The sequence below is a fragment of the Podarcis liolepis genome, assembly GCF_965112155.1.
Source record: "Podarcis liolepis genome assembly, chromosome: 9".
Lineage (NCBI taxonomy): Eukaryota > Metazoa > Chordata > Lepidosauria > Squamata > Lacertidae > Podarcis > Podarcis liolepis.
The window spans coordinates 38408329-38426799 of NC_139564.1; the positions used below are offsets into that span (position 1 = coordinate 38408329).

The 18471-nt window shown below is 40.5% G+C and overlaps 1 long non-coding RNA gene across 1 annotated transcript; it reads right to left on the reverse strand.

Moving 5' to 3' along the window:
• Positions 1–9667: 9667 nt before the first annotated feature.
• LOC310714689 lies at positions 9668–17580 on the reverse strand. Its single transcript, XR_014529976.1, has 3 exons — positions 16849–17580; positions 10217–10293; positions 9668–9783 (listed from the first exon to the last, which is right to left on the reverse strand). It is a non-coding gene; the product is annotated as an uncharacterized lncRNA (long non-coding RNA).
• Positions 17581–18471: the final 891 nt, after the last annotated feature.

Here is an 18471-nt window from a genome sequence, read left to right on the forward strand (position 1 = left end):
AATCCAAATGGCACTTCTAAAGGGATGAAAAATGTATTAGGTCCTGACTGTAAGTTCTATGAAGTTACTGTCCAAGGGTGCAATCCAAACTCCTTTGTAGCAGGCTGGCTGTGTGTGTGTGTGTGTGTGTGTGTGTGTGTGTGTGTGTGTGTGCGCTGGCTGAGGAGGGGGGGACGGGGGACGGGGAATGACAATGATGACAGGGTAACTAAAAAGTGATGCCAGAGGCCTTTCATCAGTTCAGAAAACCTCTCCTACCCACCAATTTGTTGGGGAGGTGGAAATGTTTGCTAGCAGTGAGTTTTCCACTGTGAATGATAAGCAGAATGCCTTGAAATAAGGCATTGTGGGAGCAGGCAAAGGAGAGGCTGAGCATTCCCAGGATCCATTGGATCCTGAGTCCATCCCAGTGCCATCATGCGAGTTTGATCACTGGGGCTGCCAGGCTGGTGCAGCAATTTGCCTACCTCCAGAATGCACAGCAGGTGACTCCACTGCCCAGTTAAATCCTGCAGAGCAGCAGCCAGGGTTAGGATTCCACCCCACATTCACTTCTTTCACTATGGATCCACACCATCGACCAGTTAAATGTATGAGGGGCCTAAGACATTGATAAAAATGAAGGATGTAAGGAGTATGTATTATTAAATTCCATGCACTTTCTGTTCATCTAAAACACATTTGACCCCTATAGTCTCCACGGCTGCCAATCATTGCTGGTTCCCATGTGAACTACACTGTCTGAACCAATCTACAATCCTATAGGACATCATAGTTAAGTACTCCTGTGTAGTTTACAGCACTATATCATTAATTCAAAAAACCTCCACCCAAAACTTACAGTATATGAACTTAACAGCATGTGCCGACAGAGGGGTATCATTGTTAACAGTGCAAAAAACATACATTACTATCTATCTTGTACATTACATCAGGCAGTCCACCTGTTCACGGAATTAACACAAGAACAGTGGAGATTCTATCAGTATGTCAACGGGAGCTGAAGTGAACTCTAAAGTCAGAAGAAGAAGAAAAGATTTGGCATAAATACAGCAATGTGGGGGTGGCCAGTCTCGCTTTTAGTGAACCAGGAACACAGAGTAATAATCTGACTTCTGTTTTCTGCTGTTGCAGACATGTTGGTACTGAACATGTGCTGGAGTATTGTGGTGCTTCAACCATAAGGAGACAACTCTGTGTTTTGCTAATCTCTGTGCCATGCTACAGATGGCACATAACCTGAAATTACCCTATAAAAATGTAAATCTTTGATGGGTTTTTTTAAAAAAATGCAATGTTCACTTTATCTCCATTTGCTTTTTGGGGGGGAAGAGAGAGTAGAGAATGGCACTGACAAGGACACACCCTTCAAGTGACCTTGCCCTTCAAAGTGAGATGGTGGCGGATAAGTGGGCATTTTTAGGTGTGATATGACTTGCCTAAGGCATGCTTTCCCCAAGTAGTCTTGCCTGCTGCCTACTATGATAGGATTTCAGAACCAGGTAAAGACCTTTTAAATCACTTACTCCTATCCCCCTCAAGACCCCTTCCAACTCTACACTTCACTGTTTCTCTGATTCTATGTTATAGTACTGCTTTTAATCCACTCTGGGGTGTGTTTATCTGTTCTTCTGCTCCCTTTTTATTGTTGTTATTCTGACATTATTCTTATATCCTTCTTTCTTGTGAGCTGCCCTGGAAATATTTACATGGACTGGCCGGGTACCAATGTATCAAACACATAAATACAGTATTGATTGACAGGGACTGCAGAAAGTTGACAGGACTTGAATGCTAGTTATATCTGCTAGTTCAGGAATGAGGAACCTCAGACCTGAAGGCCAAATGTGTCTCTCCATGAACTTTTGCCAGGCCACACAGCTCACCAGGCCTTGCTTTTCCCCAGTCCACTCCATGCCATTCTCAAATTGGCATTTGTCTGGATGGAATGCTTCCTTGAAGTGTGATAACGCCTCTTGCTTGCCCAAATGAGGAAGTGTGTGGAGATGTCAGAAAACATTAACTTTGGGACGGGTGGAATATTGCCTAGTTTACAAAGGTAAGGTCTACATCTATTGCTCCAACCACTTCAGCCTCCCACCCCTGTGCTAGGTAGCTGTCTGTTTCACTTAAGGTGAATGTGGAAGTTCCTGAACAGGTAAAACATCTGAAGGAATTTCGAGATTAAATTCGAGTAGCAAACTTTTTTCAGTAGGGTTGCTCTCATTACATAAACCATGAAAAGTGAAGATCCACTGGCATCTATAGCAAGACCTGAATCTCATTGGGTTTTCTCTTTAAAACAGTATTTTAGTGTTATGAATTTGTGGGTGCCAGACTCCTTAAATTCTTGGACCCAGGAGGTGTTAGAATTTAATTAAGCTTGGGGTGCTAAGTTGTGTGCTGGACACTTCTAATTCCTTGGAATCAGCAAAGGATAAAAGCTAATTAAGCCAGGCTATTTTCCTTTTGAGGTTGAAGCCTAGGTTTTGGGTCATAAAGATAACAAAGGATCAAAAGGACTCAGTGTGGGATGGGAAAGGGGTGGGTCCCCTCTCACTCCACAAATAAAATCAAAGCTTAGAGTAGGGAGAGTTAGGAGTTATGTGATTGAGATGCAAAGCATGATGGCTGATGTCTGTTTGAATCAAAGGCTGCGGCTATGGGAAAAGCAAGACTCTCTTGGGGAGACTATGCTGTCAACCCCTCTATCCGAAGCTCAGATGGTATATATGTGTAAATCATAAAGACACCTGAGTCTCCACTGTGTCTCATTTCCAAAAAGAAATACAGACCCTGGATGAATGCCTAGAACCCCTGGAACACCACTCAGAGATTGGGGTGGCGTACAACAGTACATTACAAGAATGGCTAAAAAAATTAAAATTTATTAGCAACATTTTTCAGGTAGGGCTTGTCTATTTCTTATCATGCATGCCATTTTGTGTAGTCATAAATATTATGCTATATGCTTTTACTTTTTACTCCATGAACATCACAGGTATCACCTCTGGAAGCTACATTTCTTTGAATGTTAAACAACAAGAACCTGTATAGTTCCAAAACCAGAAATTCAAATGGGTTTGAAATTTTTTAAGAACTTCCACAATATTTCTGCACTGTGACTATCATTTTACTTTGTAATCCAGCCTCATAAGAAAATACAAATGCATCTGATAATTGCCTCTTCTTTTAAATTCATAGGCTAATTCCCAACAGTTTGTTGGAACCTGAAGTTTAAAACAAGCACCGCTGTCCTCAGCAATGCTCAATATTTGCAGCTGAGTAAAGGCTGGAGTCAGTACTAAACTAGTACAAACTGTATGTGGATGAACTAGCCTATTTTGCTATTGTTATCCAGAACTGTGCATGCTATGTAACAAGCAGCAGTTTAATTAGGGTGCAGCAGCAACTATTATTATTATTATTATTATTATTATTATTATTATTATTATTATTATTATTAACCCACCCTTCACCTAGAAGTCCCTGTGACCCTACCAGTGTTGTTGGACTACAACTCCCACCATCCCCGGTCATTATTCACGCTGGCTGGCACTGATGGGAGTTGGAGTCCGACAACATTGGGCAGGTCAAAGGTTAGCCACCCCACCTTACATGACTATTGATAAGCTTCTTTATCTCATGCTCAATTCATTATCTGCCCTTTATAAATGTTAAGTATTTTTAAAATAAGAACTTGGTAGCTATCAAGTTGCTAAAAATTGTGGGACTTCTTGTACAAATCAAACTAGTAAGCACTAATATATAGACTGGTGCCACATGTCTTGTCTATGAAGACAACTGTGCCTTTCATGAAAGTATGTTTTGCAGCATTCCTCTGCGTGGAGCTGGAATATAGCCTGATGGTGAAAGCAAATGATCTGCTGCAAAAGTGTATGCAACAATAAAGAGACACCAAATAGCTCAGCCTCTGAGCCTATTCTTGAGCTCCTGGTACAAATCCTAAGAAAGGGCAAGATATCTCAAGCTATACGGAATGCAAGAGTTAGATGGGATAACTCTCCTTCTGTAAATCAACACAGACCCGTCAAGGAAGGACATACAAATTGAATCATAAAGTGAGGGCACTGTGATATGACAAGCAAATAAGTCTGCTGCTCTCTCTGCCTTGTAGATTAATCCCAGGAGAGAAAAGGGCCAAGGGAGTTTACCTTAGCCTTCATTTTTCCTGGGGATTAAACCTACAAGGCAGAGAGGACTACACACAAATTTGCTTATTGCTATGTTCAGAGCTTTTCTCCAGCCAGAACTCACCAGTACACAGTTCCGGCACCTATTTCCCATTCTAAGAGAATGAGGGGAGTGTTCATGGTGAGTTCCAGCAACTCTTTCTCTAGAAAAAAATAGCACTGGCTTATGTTGCTTATTGCCAGTGCTTTTTTTCAGGGGATACTCAAGGGTATCCTGTACTGGCCATTTTTCTTTTCGTTTTTTGGTTTAAAGGTGAAACTTACTGTAACAACTTCATGGTGAGTCCCAGCACCTATTTTTATAGGGGAGAAAACACTGCTTGTTGCTAATGGCGCTCTGGAGCGACCCACCTGACTAGGGTTGCCATACGTCCAGAATTTCCCAGATATATCTTTAATATTGCTATTGGAAGCAGTGTCTGGGAGGAAATCGGGAAAATGTCCAGGAAAATCCGGACATATGGCAACTCATGTTGGCAGTGTCATTTCCCCTTAAAAATAGCTCAAAAACACCTGACTCACACCAGAGTGAGGACATTCCGGGATTCAGTCAGAACTCAGAATTGACTTCTGTAATTCCAGGATCTCCCACTTAAAACAGGGCAGTTGAATGGTATGGAATGAGCAAAACAACAATGCACAGGTATATTCATATTTTTTTAGGTTTTTAATAAAACATTACCTGATCTCTTTACCGTCACCTGTTCACTTTGATATGTGATTATTTGTACACAGCACAAAGTGGCCATCACATTTTTTTTGTTTATTTAGAGTAATCTCTCTGGAAAATTGAAAGGATGTAAACAGCACTGTGTTATGTGGAAATTACTGGGGTATTCACTTCAAACTTAGATCTACCAGAAGTTTAAATATTAATAAAGACTTTCTGCTGTGTTTTATATGCAGCAAAAGAAAGAGGAAGTGCTAAAATCAATGGGCAATCTATAATATATGGCTTGGGAAAATCCCCGCTGGAGCAGCATAATATATATTTATTGAGCAGTGCATGCACTTTTTAACTGTGAAATTCCCACTGATGTCCATGGGACCCAGGCCAAAATAATCCCACATTATGAAAAATGAGGCTCAACTAAGCCAATGACTGAGGAACGCCTGTGACCATTTTTCACTGAGGTCCATCTAATAAAGTTCCACTGCATATCACAAGAAAAATAATTCATTTCCTCTCCCAGCTGGGTGTTTTTAATATTTCAAAGCCCCATATTCAATGAGTTAAGTAAAAAGTGCATTCTCAATGATTTCAACTGCAGAGACCAAGAAACTGCAGCTACACTGGAAGGAAACCAGTGCTGGTGAGCATCTTGTATATATGTGCATGTTTGTGTGTGTGTGTTTGTTGTAAATATGTGGGTTATGCGTATACAGCTCAGGAGTGTAATAGGTTATATTTTAACAAGGCAGCTGGGAGTGGAAAACTTGCCCATTATCTGAAGCAAGTGGGTCCCTGCTGTATAAAAGTCAAATTGGTAGGTTTGGTGACAGGGTTGCTAATGTCACACATTAAATTGGCTCGATGTCAGCTCAGTCTCAGAATTTTGTTTCTTCAGTGTCAGATACTAAGGCTTGGAAGTACTGTAGTACCCATTTACTGAGTACTCTGATTTATTTTCTTTCTCCTTGACTCGTTCCTCTTCTTTATTATTATTATTATTATCATCAAACATGCACAATACAAAAACTATAAGTGAAATCTATGAAATCAGCACGTTGTAGTTACCGCCACCTACACCATCTTTAGTATTCTATGGGCATCAATTTTTAAAATCCTGTTTTGATTATTCATTGAACAAACATTGTAAGGTGTCGTATTACCAGTAGCAGAACCTTCAGTTTCTAATTGTCTTTTACTTTACCATTTTACTCATAGAATACTTCTCTATGGGCTAATCCACATTTGCCCCATGATTTCTAGGCATGGTCCAAGTTCTTCTTTTTTCCTTCCAGTTTCCTCAGGAAAACTCACTGTTTCCTGCTAAACCAGAACAAAAACATCAATCTGCAGAAAACCCAGCTGAAGGCTCATTCACATGTTCACTTGTCCCATTCCCAGAAAGCACAGGTCCAAGTGGTTTTACCTTTGCCTTGTCGCTTTCCCCCAGAAAACCAACTTTTCAGTGCTAGATAACAGCTATCTGCAGAAAATCCGAATACTGTTTGTTCTGATTTGGCGCTAAAGATCAGATTTCCCCAGAGGAAAGCAGAGGGGCAAACGGAGGTTTGAATAAGCCCTGACATTTGTTTCCATTCAGCAGAAGTTTGGGTGAACCCTATATTTTTCTATGAATGATCAACAGTCTATGGCCTTTAAAATGTGTTTGTGGAAGTGGGGTTCTTGGTTTGCTTTTCCTTTCGTTTTATTGTGTATTTTCTGTTCTCATTTTGTATCTTTTTGGGTTGTGAACCACTCTGCAGACTTTTTACCTGGGAGATAGTTCATTACCCCAGCTCAGTACAAAAGGTTTGTGTGCAGAAACAGGCCCACAATGACACGGCATTAAAAAGCTCTCATGACTATAAAGTATGGAGCAGTGGAGTCCGCAATGCTGAGTCTACTGGCATGCAAACTGCCTTATTCAGTGGATGACCCATATCAATCAGTCACAGGAAGGTTTTTTAAAAAAATAATACACTACTAAATGATCAGATGGCTCTGGCTCCTTCAAAACAGTCTCAATGGATAGATATGTAAAGTGGAAATATGCATCACCAGCATCTGTGCAATCCAATAACTCTCTGATGACTAATAGCCTACAATCGGAAGCTGGCTGGCAATGAGGAAAATCTGTAGGAGTCACAGAAGGGTTCTTTTCTCGTTTATGAATGAGCAAGACATAATTATCCCTTATATTTACTACATCTCTGACACAACCTCCTGGTGAATAGAGAGGTCAGAACCAGGTATAGATTATTTTAAGACGGACAGACCAGCCTAAGTAATGTAGAAGAAGAAGAAGAGTTTGGATTTGATATCCCGCCTTTCACTCCCCTTCAGGAGTCTCAAAGTGGCTAACATTCTCCTTTCCCTTCCTCCCCCACAACAAACACTCTGTGAGGTGAGTGGGGCTGAGAGACTTCAAAGAAGTGTGACTGGCCCAAGGTCACCCAGCAGCTGCACGTGGAGGAGCGGAGACGCGAACCCGGTTCCCCAGATTACGAGACTACCGCTCTTAACCATTTGACTTTGAACTATAACGCTTCAGTCCAGTACTTCTAGCCCTCTGCTGGAGTACCCTGGGACAGCAGAAAATGCTGTGGGAGAGCACACTGCTTCTGATCTTGCAGTTTTGCTTTGGTGTTGGTCCGGTGAGACCTACTATATTTATGATGTTCTGTTGTAAGCTCTAGATGATTCATGAATGTCCTGGCGGCATTTGTCTATAGCAAAGAATGAAATATAGGATCAAATTTAAGAGCATGTGTGGAATACTGGTTAGAATGTTGAGCAGGGCTAAGAAGCCCCAAGTTCCAGTTCCCATTCATCCATAAAGCTCACTGGGTAACCTTCGATGGTCACTATCTCTCAGTCTAGCCTAATTTAGAGGTAGGGAGCAGAGTGATCTTAGATTTCAGTTTAAGTTGAACAAATAATTGGCCTGATCCAACATGGAATAGCCATATGTGAAATATCAAATGGGGCTCCTGTTCACAATGAATTGCATATACCTCGGAAGATGAGTGCTATCTGCATCTAAACTTTATGGTATGAGAAAAGATTGTTTATTTCTACCCATCTTTAAATATGGAAAGACTGTGGATGGGGAAACTGCACACATCTCTTTTTGCTGCTCTACACTAATGTTTATGCACAACAGTTTGTTGACGATGCCTTCTCTGTTTTGGATCCACTTGGAGGAGGAGCAGAGAAAGAAAGGAGGACTAAGATGTAATTATAATCAAATAACATGATTTCCTTGTTTAGGAGCCAGGTAGACCACAGTCAATTTATTTTCTTAATTCAGTTAAGTAACTTATGTCTTTTGAAAGCTCCTTGACCCTGGCCATTAAATGTCGAAAAACATTTGTTTTTAAGATATGACATTTCACTATATAATCATCAGAGAATACATGGAAATTATAGGAGATAGATCAGGATGCAGGATCAGTTGAGTCATGAAGTAGCTGCCTCTAAGGGCATTTGGAAGAAGAGAAGGGTGTCCTTGTGATTGGCGTTGCTGCAAACTGGATTTGGCTGCTTTAGGACAGAAGCACTTTGCAATAGTGACAAATTGCTTTGCAGCAATTTGGGAAATGTTGAAATATGGCTTGCTCAAATATAACCTTGGGAAGGAATCTGAAAATCCTAGATAATGTATTTGTATTTTCCTATCACAGTGTCTCAAAGCAAAAGGACCCATCAACCCATGCTCACTCACACTAGACAAGCTTAGTCATTTGAGCAGCTTTTGAACAGCTTTGTTCGCATTAGTGAGATTGCTCGCATACGTCTGTGGGAGGAGACAATATGGCCATATAATTGTATGCTAGTTCATCGGTTTAAATATGTGACATAATGGTAGACTGGAAAGCAGGAGGAAATAAATACTTTCTGTAGGATATGCAAATTTGAAATCCAAAGTCAAATATAATCATTTCAGAGTTTTAAATCAAAGAACACACATTTATTTGTGCCAGTTGTGAAATATACACCACAATTTTTAGAAAGTCATTTCAGAATGGTTTCCTTTCTGACAAAAATCGTAAGTGCAGACTCCTGTGGTCCACACCTGAGCACCATCCAGCATCATGGCACTGAAGCATCAGGAAATGCCTTGGCTCAGTCTGCTACAGAAAATCATGCATGGCAATTTCCACACACATACTGTAAGTATTTTCCCACTAACAGAAACCTTTTCCCATTTCTGCAGAGATTCCTCTGGGAAGTGACTGAAATGAACTCCAGGATTGCACCCAAGACCTTCTTCCCTTCAAATTCTAAACATAAGTCATTACAACACAAGACTGTCAGATGGTTTCTCTTCTAACCATATAGTAAATGTGAGTAGGTGGAAAGAAGGCTTTAAAGTGTATTCAGTTGAACACGCCTAGAATCCCTCTTCTTAGTGTGCTACCACTAAGCTACAGTTCTTTCCCCATCTGCATTATCCATTATTTGTAAAGTGGAACATGGGCAACCTTCAGTTTGTGTCACTAAATGTAAAAATATGCTTATTTGGAAAAGAGGAGACTGAAAGGAAATATGGACGCCATCGTCAAATATCTAAAGGGCTGTCCCATGGAAGACAGAAGCTTGGTTTTTTCCTGTTCCATAGGGTAGGATCCAAACCAATGGCTTTAACTTACAGGAAACGAGATTTCCATTAGGCATCAGGAAGAATTTTCTGATGGTGAGAGCTGTTCAACAGTGGAGGAGACTCCCTTGAAAGGTAGAGGACATTCTTTGCAGGTTTTTAAGCAGAAGTTGGATGGCCATTTATGATTCTATGAACTACAGTCCAGAGCACACAGAAAGGGCAATAAAGTTTAGTTTGAAAGCAACGCTTTTGCAGTCAATATTCCAACTCCAGAAGGACTTTAGTAACAGTTTCAGCTAATATGAAGCAAGAAGATTTGATAAGATACCAGAAATTATGGCAGTCTACCCACCCACAGCCTTCTTCCCTTCAAATCCTAAACATAATTCATTGTCAGCAAAAGGCAGGGCATATAATATCCAGTTTACAAGATTTCTTTTAATAAAAAAGTGATGGGTAGATCCAGCATCTCCAACTATTAAATCACATGGAAACCTGGCGTACTGATTAAAGCTAATGTTCATGCTGCAACACCAGAAACATGCTCAAAAATAAAGTTGGGAAGAACATAAATCAAATTTAAAATTGTCCAGTCCAAAGACCTTCATTTTTCATGAAATATAGATTAATATCACCGGGTGAAATCAATTCACCGTGGACTGGGAAATGGCAGCTAAAAAGTTAGAAAGTGTCATAAAGTTTTTACTATTAGCACTCTAAAATAATTACGTTTTCTTATCAGAAGGTCTGGAACTGAAAGGGGTGGTTGTGTCACCATGTTGATTGGTTCCATCACATGGGATTACCTGAAGATAAATAGGTAAGTAGGTAGGTAAGTAGCCAGGCTCTCTTTCATTTTGGTCTAGCCAAGAGTTAATATAAGTGAAGGTTATTCTGTTCAAAAAATGTACCGTATAGAACCATTACCAATAATTTCCATGTACTTAACCTCGGATCTATTAGATGTAATTCATCAGTAGCCACAGCAAATGGGTTTGCTGTATTTAAAGGCTGTGGGTTTCAAATGGCTTTCTGAGCCAGTTAGCGTGGATGTTTTGAAATAGTATTAGACATTCTGGCGGGAAAGCATTTCTAAATAAGAAGCTTCAAGCATGCTATTTCACACCTGAAAACAGAAACTTCTAGTAAGAATTTTATTTTTAAAGGATATACTGTACTGCAGTTATATGCATATCAAGGAAAGGTAAAGAGAAGTAATAAACTCACATTCTAAGGACTCAAATTGATGAGGTGCAGGATCCATAACTGGGTCCTAAATCTATGTATATGTTTCTGTGTGGTTTAACTAAAAGCTAATGTAAGTGGCCTACATTTTGATCAAAACACAAGCACTGAGGGAAAGTGGCATGTAACTTCCCTATTCACAGTTTTTTCGATTCTTTCAAAGGTATTAACCTCACTGGACAGGGGAAAGCAAATGCCTGCCTCACACCTGCATTCCCCCCCCCCCTGCACTAAAGCTAGTAGCAACTTTGAGGTATGAGGCATTTTTGATAATAGAAATGTAGCTGTGGTCCATGTCATATTATAAGCTGTCGCAAATTATCATTGCAGTAATTAGGCCAGTTAGCATTGTCACCGTCATTCAAGTCAGGCAAAATGCCACCTTCTTTTGCAGACTTTGCAGGACTCTTACTATCTTGACGTCCTCTTTTTCCTACGTGTGTTTTCCAGAAAAATCTCAAATTTGTGAAACTTCTGTCTTATAGATTGTATCATTTGCAGTAAGAGCACCACATTCAGCTCCCTCAGTGTTAGTTTCAACAAGTGTATAGAGTGGTACCTCGGGTTACAGACGCTTCAGGTTACAGACTCCGCTAACCCAGAAATAGTACCTCGGGTTAAGAACTTTGCTTCAGGATGACAACAGAAATTGTGTTGCGGCAGCGCAGCAGCAGCGGGAGGCCCCATTAGCTAAAGTGGTGCTTCAGGTTAAGAACAATTTCAGGTTAAGAACGGACCTCCGGAACAAATTAAGTTCTTAACCAGAGGTACCACTGTAGTCATATTCTTGTTCTTCAATTGCTTTCTGTGTACAAAGATATTTCAGGAGGAACCCCTCTCGCTTTGCTTGATCCTTAATGTTTTCTACCTTTTGTTTGTCACCTGAGCTCCAGATGGTCGGGGTTTTTTTATCTGCCATAGCTTACTAGAAAAATGAATGTATTTTCAAAATAAGGTTAAGATGTGGCTGTAAGTGCATTTTCACTTATTATGTGTATGTATTACCTAACCTCCAAACAACTCTACAGTCTATTTCATATATACATAAAAAATATAATATATGAATTATCTCAAAAAGGATAAAATATAAACTGAAAATAAAATATAATCTGAAATTTGTAAGCTATAACAAAAACTAATCTGTATAAACTGTGCGCCTCAAATGTCAATACTGTGCTCTTCCGAGTTCTGAGCCCTTGGCAGCTGCCTAGTTGGCCAATGATAGCACCAACCCTGCTGCTACCTTTGATGAAGAGTGGGCTTGTAGAGCAGATTCCCATACAAACCTTCCGGAAAGTAATGATCATATTTGATGGCCATGAGGTTAGGAAATGGCAACCAGGGAAAGAATCCTTCCCAGCTGTAGCACTCCATTTGAGAAAGGCTGGAGACTTGGCTAGGGCCAAACTTTGAATCATTCCAGCAACAGATGAAGACATTTTTATTCACCCAGGCTTTTTAATACCAGCCTTTAATGCCTGCTAAATGTACTATATGTGCTGCTGTTGCTTATTTGTTCTGCTGCTTTTAGTTGTGTTCTATTATGCTTTATCCTTGACTACTTTTAATGTTGGATTGCAGGCTACCCTGGGAGTTATGAAGCTGAAGGGTTGGGTAGCAAATAAACTGGAATACATCTGCAAATAACATATTTTTTTCTTCAGGTTCACCTCCTGGTCAGGGAGCTTGTCTGAAATGGTTGCAATCACTCCCCCCCCCCCACATAAACACACAACCTTCCCCATAATTGTTGCTTTAAAATTAGAATCTCATAGGAGCTTTTAAGTTTGTGTGTCTATGTTACAAAATTAAGACATTGGGATCATGAATCTCATGTGTCAATGTCTTGGGGGGGGGGCTAACGGGAATCATTCATCTAATTTCATTGTTGCTGTCTTTTTATCGTTATCCTAAATATCTATGAAATCTCACAATGCCATCTAGTTAATTTACTTAATATACTTTTCCCATTTGGATAAAAAAGGTATACTCTTAATAAGTGAATAAACAAACAAATTGCTATGTATTTTTTCCCTGCTTCAAGAAACAGCAAAACAAAGCAAGGTCACTTTATAGCAGGGGCCAGGGAGCTGGGTGCCTTCATAACATTGCTGGACTTCAGGTGGGGCTGATAGAAGCTAGAGTCCAGTGGCACCTGGAGAGCTGCAATTCGGCTGTCTCTGCTTTTTCCCTCATGAGCCTCAATTATGCTGGGCTAACAAAGAAATCCCCTTCCTTCTCCAAAATCTTGTCTAGTTCCAGAACAAAAAAACTGGTAGCACATGATAACATGGTGGTTCACAACTGGCCGGCCATTGGCAAGAAACTGCAGCACAAATTAAAAGCAGAATCTCCAGCGCTTACCATATTGTCTTATGAATTTGGCAGCACAAATACGCATAGTGCTCTTTTTCTGGGGGGAACGCAGAGGTACGCATACCCCTAAACATTTTGCGAATCTAAGTTTGGCCTCATTGAGGAGAAGTATTTCAATGCGTGTAGGAAAATGAGAGTACCCCTAGACATTTTTTTAGGAAAAAAGCACAGGGTACTTATATGTGTGGCACTGAAATTTTGAATGGCAACACCTGTGTACCAACACTTAACAGTTATTCCTATAGCCTACTAGCAGATGTTGATGGTATTGCTAAGTGAGAATGGAGGAAGGGTTGTGTTAGGGCTTCATAGTGCAGTTCCCACACTATGACACAGGGGAGTGACTACTGTGCCCAACATGGCTGGAGAGCAGTAAGATCATTGATCTACAGGTTCTGTTGCATCTGCAGCATGCAGCTCCAATCTGCCTCAACTTCCTCCACTGGTGGCCAGCAGCATCCACAGGAACTTCACTCATCCTCTTTCAACTGTTCAGTGCCAGCAGCCATGTTGTACATTCTTCTGCCCTCCCCACATGCGCCACCAGAGGAGGGATGTCAGAGGAGGGTCAGCACTAGGACAAGTCAATGTGAATGATGCTGAAACAGAGGTGCTTATTCTTTTTTCATTTCAACACAATGCAATTCGTTTAAACCAGGTACATTGCTGAAAGCTTGCCCACTTTACTAAGATGAATGGCTGAACTGAAAAGGGCTTCTGGGGGAACAAAATGTTGCTGTTGTCAAAGCTGTTTAAATGATTGTTCCATTTTTGCTATAAAAAAAATTCAGTTAAACTTTCAACAAGTTTTCGTGTTATGGTGTTGCTCCAGAAACAAACATTTTCCCCACCTAATTTCCTAACTGGCCAGCCAGCTGCTCCCAAAGGTGGTTCCAAAATGTGGTTGCAATGCACAGTGCAATTGGAACATGGTGTTAGAGGTGCCTATTTGACTGTGTGATTAAATGGCTAATGTGAGGGGGAAAGATTGCTACATTTGGTTTAGCTGAATTTGACATTGACATTAAGCAGTGGTACATTGAGTTAAGTGCATAGCACACAGTCAGAATAATGATTATATTAATAGACAGCACAGACAAAAATCGGTTTCATCTGTAAACAAAGGTTTTCATCTCAACCTGTCCAACCTAAATATCACTTGGCAGTGGAGTGTAGGAAATAATGTTCTGCATGTTCAAACATGCAGTCATAACCCATTTTTGTCATAGTTCTAGTTTTTCTGTACCCTTCACTTCCTGTGGTAATGTCTAGGGGTTCAACTAGCTGGCTAGGGTTGATGGGAGTTTTTACTAATCCATCAACATCTGAGGACCCAAGGCTGAAGAACATTGTGTTATGATATTGGTGTTCTGTTCCACCTTAAAAGGAACAGACATGATTGTTGTATGTCACATGTCTGTTTACTCTCCAGCACAGCTTGCTGGGAACTTCCGTTTGTGTATAGCTTTTGGTTTTTGTTTCCTGCTCTTGGACATGCAAGAGAGCAGACATGTTTTCTTTGTCCTGAACTATGCTGAATAAACTGCTTGTAAATATGCTTCACATATGCCTCTGTCCGCCACTTCTGTTACGTGTTATTCACTCTGCTGATTAAGGTGTGCTCAAGTTTCTGAAGGCTTTTGAAGCTGTGTGCCGCTGTTTTGATGCTCTTCCAAGGACCAGAGTTCGCCTGGCTGCCAGCTGGTGGGCTGGAGCCAGCTGGGGGCCTGCAAACTGCCCCCGTTCCCTTGGACACATCCCAACAGGTTGTACCAATGCAATGATGTTGTCTTCTCCCTTTACGACAAACATAGCACCAGTAAGACTGGCTGTTGGAGAGGCCAGGCCAGAGATCCAAACTGAAGGTTAGCCTTATTGTTCTTGTCCCATCATATGAACCTGAATGAAGTCCACTAGAAACTCAAGTTATTACTATTCACCCTGCAAAATAAGGAACATTAAAAGAACAAGCAGAAACACCACTTGTAAAGAACCTACAAGAGTCTTTTGGGGGAAAGGGGTAATAATAAATCTGAACTTAAAACACAAATATTAAATAGCGCAAAGAACCTACGGATCATTTTCTTTTTGTTTTTTTAAAAACCCTTTGGAAATAAAAACAAAAGGTATTGAAGGAAGTATAAAAGTGTGAGCAAAGCATGCTGTTGCCTTATACTCCTTAATATGCACAGGCCTATTAATTGAAGCCCTACATAGCACAGTCAACACCATGTTCCCCCTAGCAGTAGAAATTCTTCCCCACAGTGAACTCAATGAGTTCTACCAGGGACTTGAATATTGTTTTTGTGTTGGAAAAGCACACAGCTGATTCAGGAACCCAGTGTTTTCACTTCAAGGGTGTGCTGTTCTTATAGAGAAATTACACTTTCCCAAAAACCAAACACAGTATTTTGTTCCGATTTTGCCCCGCCCCCCACCAATTAAGGGACCTATTTGATAGCTTGTGCACCATCTTTAAATACAAGTGCCAAGGACAACTGTTGCCTACAGTACATGACATCATGTGATACAATTCCTCTTATTCCTCATTTTGTGGTTTTTGTGACTATATATGAACATGAAACACATAATACAAATGAACTGCCTTATCCAGTCTTAGGGAAGTCCTGTCTACCATTGTAAATTCCCCTTCTGCTGTAAAATTGCTCTAAAAACACCTTAACGGAGAAATGTGGTGCATGTATAGACCACCTAATTTCAACTACCTATGTTTCAGACTACCCCAGCAAATTCCATTTCTATCAGCCCAAGGCTTTATAGTTTCCGTGAGTCAAATATTTTGTTGTAGCTGTGCATTGCTTGCTCTATACTGGACAGGGATGGATAGATCTTTTGAAAGGGAGATCTCAGAAAGCTGTTCCCATTTCAATTTGATCCAGAGACCCATGCAAAACTGGATCAGGTCTTATAAGGGAAGGGGCTTCCTTTCCACCCCGCAGACTGGATGCAGGCATCAACAGGTGCCAAAGAAAAAGCACTTCAGTTTACAACTGATAAAAGTACACTCAGTCCATACAACGTGCTCTCAAACCTTATGACGTGTTGCAATTATACGGAACAAAGTACCACTATCCTCTGTTTTATGTGCAATGCATTGGCTACAGAGGAAAAAATGCTACTTAGTACTTAGAAATATCCTTCTCTGTTTCTGTAGCCAAACTCTACCCATGTAAATACTACTGCATTCAGTGGGGCTTATTCCCTAGAAAGTACACACAGAATTGCAGTGTAAATGTCTCTTTCAGTTTCCCTCTAAATATCTACTACAGTTCTGGTTGATGTTAGAAACTGCAACAAAGGTGAGCTCAGCTGGAGCGGACAAAACACCCATCAAGTCCAGCATCCTGTTCTCTCAATGATCAACCAGATGATTCTGGGAAGCCCAGAAGCATGACTTAAGCGCAACAGCACTCTCCCCACTTGTGTTCTCCAGCAACTGGTGTACAGAAGCTTACCGCCTCCAATTAGTAGCCATTGATAATCTTACTCTTCACGAATTTGTCTAATCTTTTAAAGCTATCCAAGTTGAAGCCATTCACATTCCAACATTTTGTGGTAGAGAATTTCACAGTGTCATTCAGACAGATGTTTTCCCCAGTCCTGCCTGTGATGCTATGGACTGAACCTGATATATTTTGCATGCAAAGCATTTTTAAAAAGATGTTGTTGTTGTTGTTGTTATATTACTTCAAAAAGGAGATGAACTCAAAGTGACTTACAAACACATATCCTGTCCTTCATCATAGGTGATCTCAGGGCATGTAAGAAAATTTAAGATACAATGAAAGAGAAAATAAGATCCCGTTAAAACAAATATAGTATAACTCTCCTCTGTTGTCATGCTGGCCATATGCTCTACTGCTGCACAATAGCCCCTAAAAAAAGTGTTTGAAGGTTGACCTAAACAAACCTATCAGGCACATTTTTACTATAGTGCTCCAATATAGAATATAACACTAAGTGGTTTAACTGAAATATAGACATTTCTGAGAGTGGTTAAGTTTGTTGTCTCTGGCTACAAACCCAGATTATAGAAACCTCAGTGGGCTTGTCACACATCCAGGGAATGAAAATCTTAAACTCCATTTGCTATTAAATCCAGATGTTGGTTAGCTGAAAGTGCATAAACTGATTATTCCTCTTTTCCTTGTGGTGCATAATATATTAAATCCTCAACATTGTTTTTTAATAAATGGGCATAGCTGCAATACAACAGCAAATGAAATATCTTGAGAAGAAGATGCTTTTGAAACATACATGCAATCATGCAAAACGGAATGACAAACCTGATCATGGTTGGATATAACAGTAAGAAATTCCTGAAATAACCCAGTGCTACATCTTTAGCTTGTCAAAAGAGATTGCCACATAGCAGAGGAAAGAAAGGTACTTATCTGGTCCAAAGGCATGGTGGGAAAATGAAGCTGCTAGCCTCTGGCTAAGGATGCTGCAGTTATCTGTGAAAAGAGATATTCATGGTAAAATACGAAGTTTTGCTGGGTCAGGGTTCTTCTCTTTGGCCCACAACGTAGGATGTGGGCTTTGGAATGAAGAAGCAATACATGGGACAAGCAGATGCAATGTGGAATGTGTCTCTTGAAGGTGCATTTGTTTTGTGCTGTTTTTAGCTGCTGGGTGAGGGGATTTTTGCCCCAGTCCTCATTAAAATTTTCCCCTCCAAAGCTGCTGCTTATCTCAGAAAGGAAGCATCCATTGGTGCCAATGGAAGAGGGCTCTCCTGGGACTTTTGGAGAGGTCATGGACTTCATCAGGACCCTGGCAGGGAAGCAAAGGCTCATTCCCCTGTTCCCCACACAATGTTGTCCTGATACAAGTCCCACCTCCTGCAGTGACTATTAAAAGTGCCACACAAATGCAACATCAAGGGACCCATTTAGCATTATGTATGGTTTAGCACACAAGTAATGTTCTCGTGAAGTCTAACTATAACTGAATTTGCTCCCGTCCTTCCCTTGCTATCTTTGTTCCTCCCCACTTTATGTCCTCTTGTCTTTCTCTTCCCTCTCCTCCCTATGTTCATCTACTCTTCTGTCAAAATTTAGACCCGAGGTTCCTTGGGGCAAAGACATTTTTGTTCATGAAAACACATTATACAGTATATAAGTATGTAAACTGTTTGATATGTCTCAGCTGTTAGGGGTGTTATCCACTGTTATCCTCAGAGAAGACCCATCAATATGAATGGTCTACTCTAATTTAGTTGGGTATCACCCTAGATGTACTGGAAGACGCAGCATGCTATGCATCTGCTCAGACCCAGTACAAATCTTTGATCTGTGTATCCCCAGCCATATTAGCAATTACAATGCAATAAACGTTAT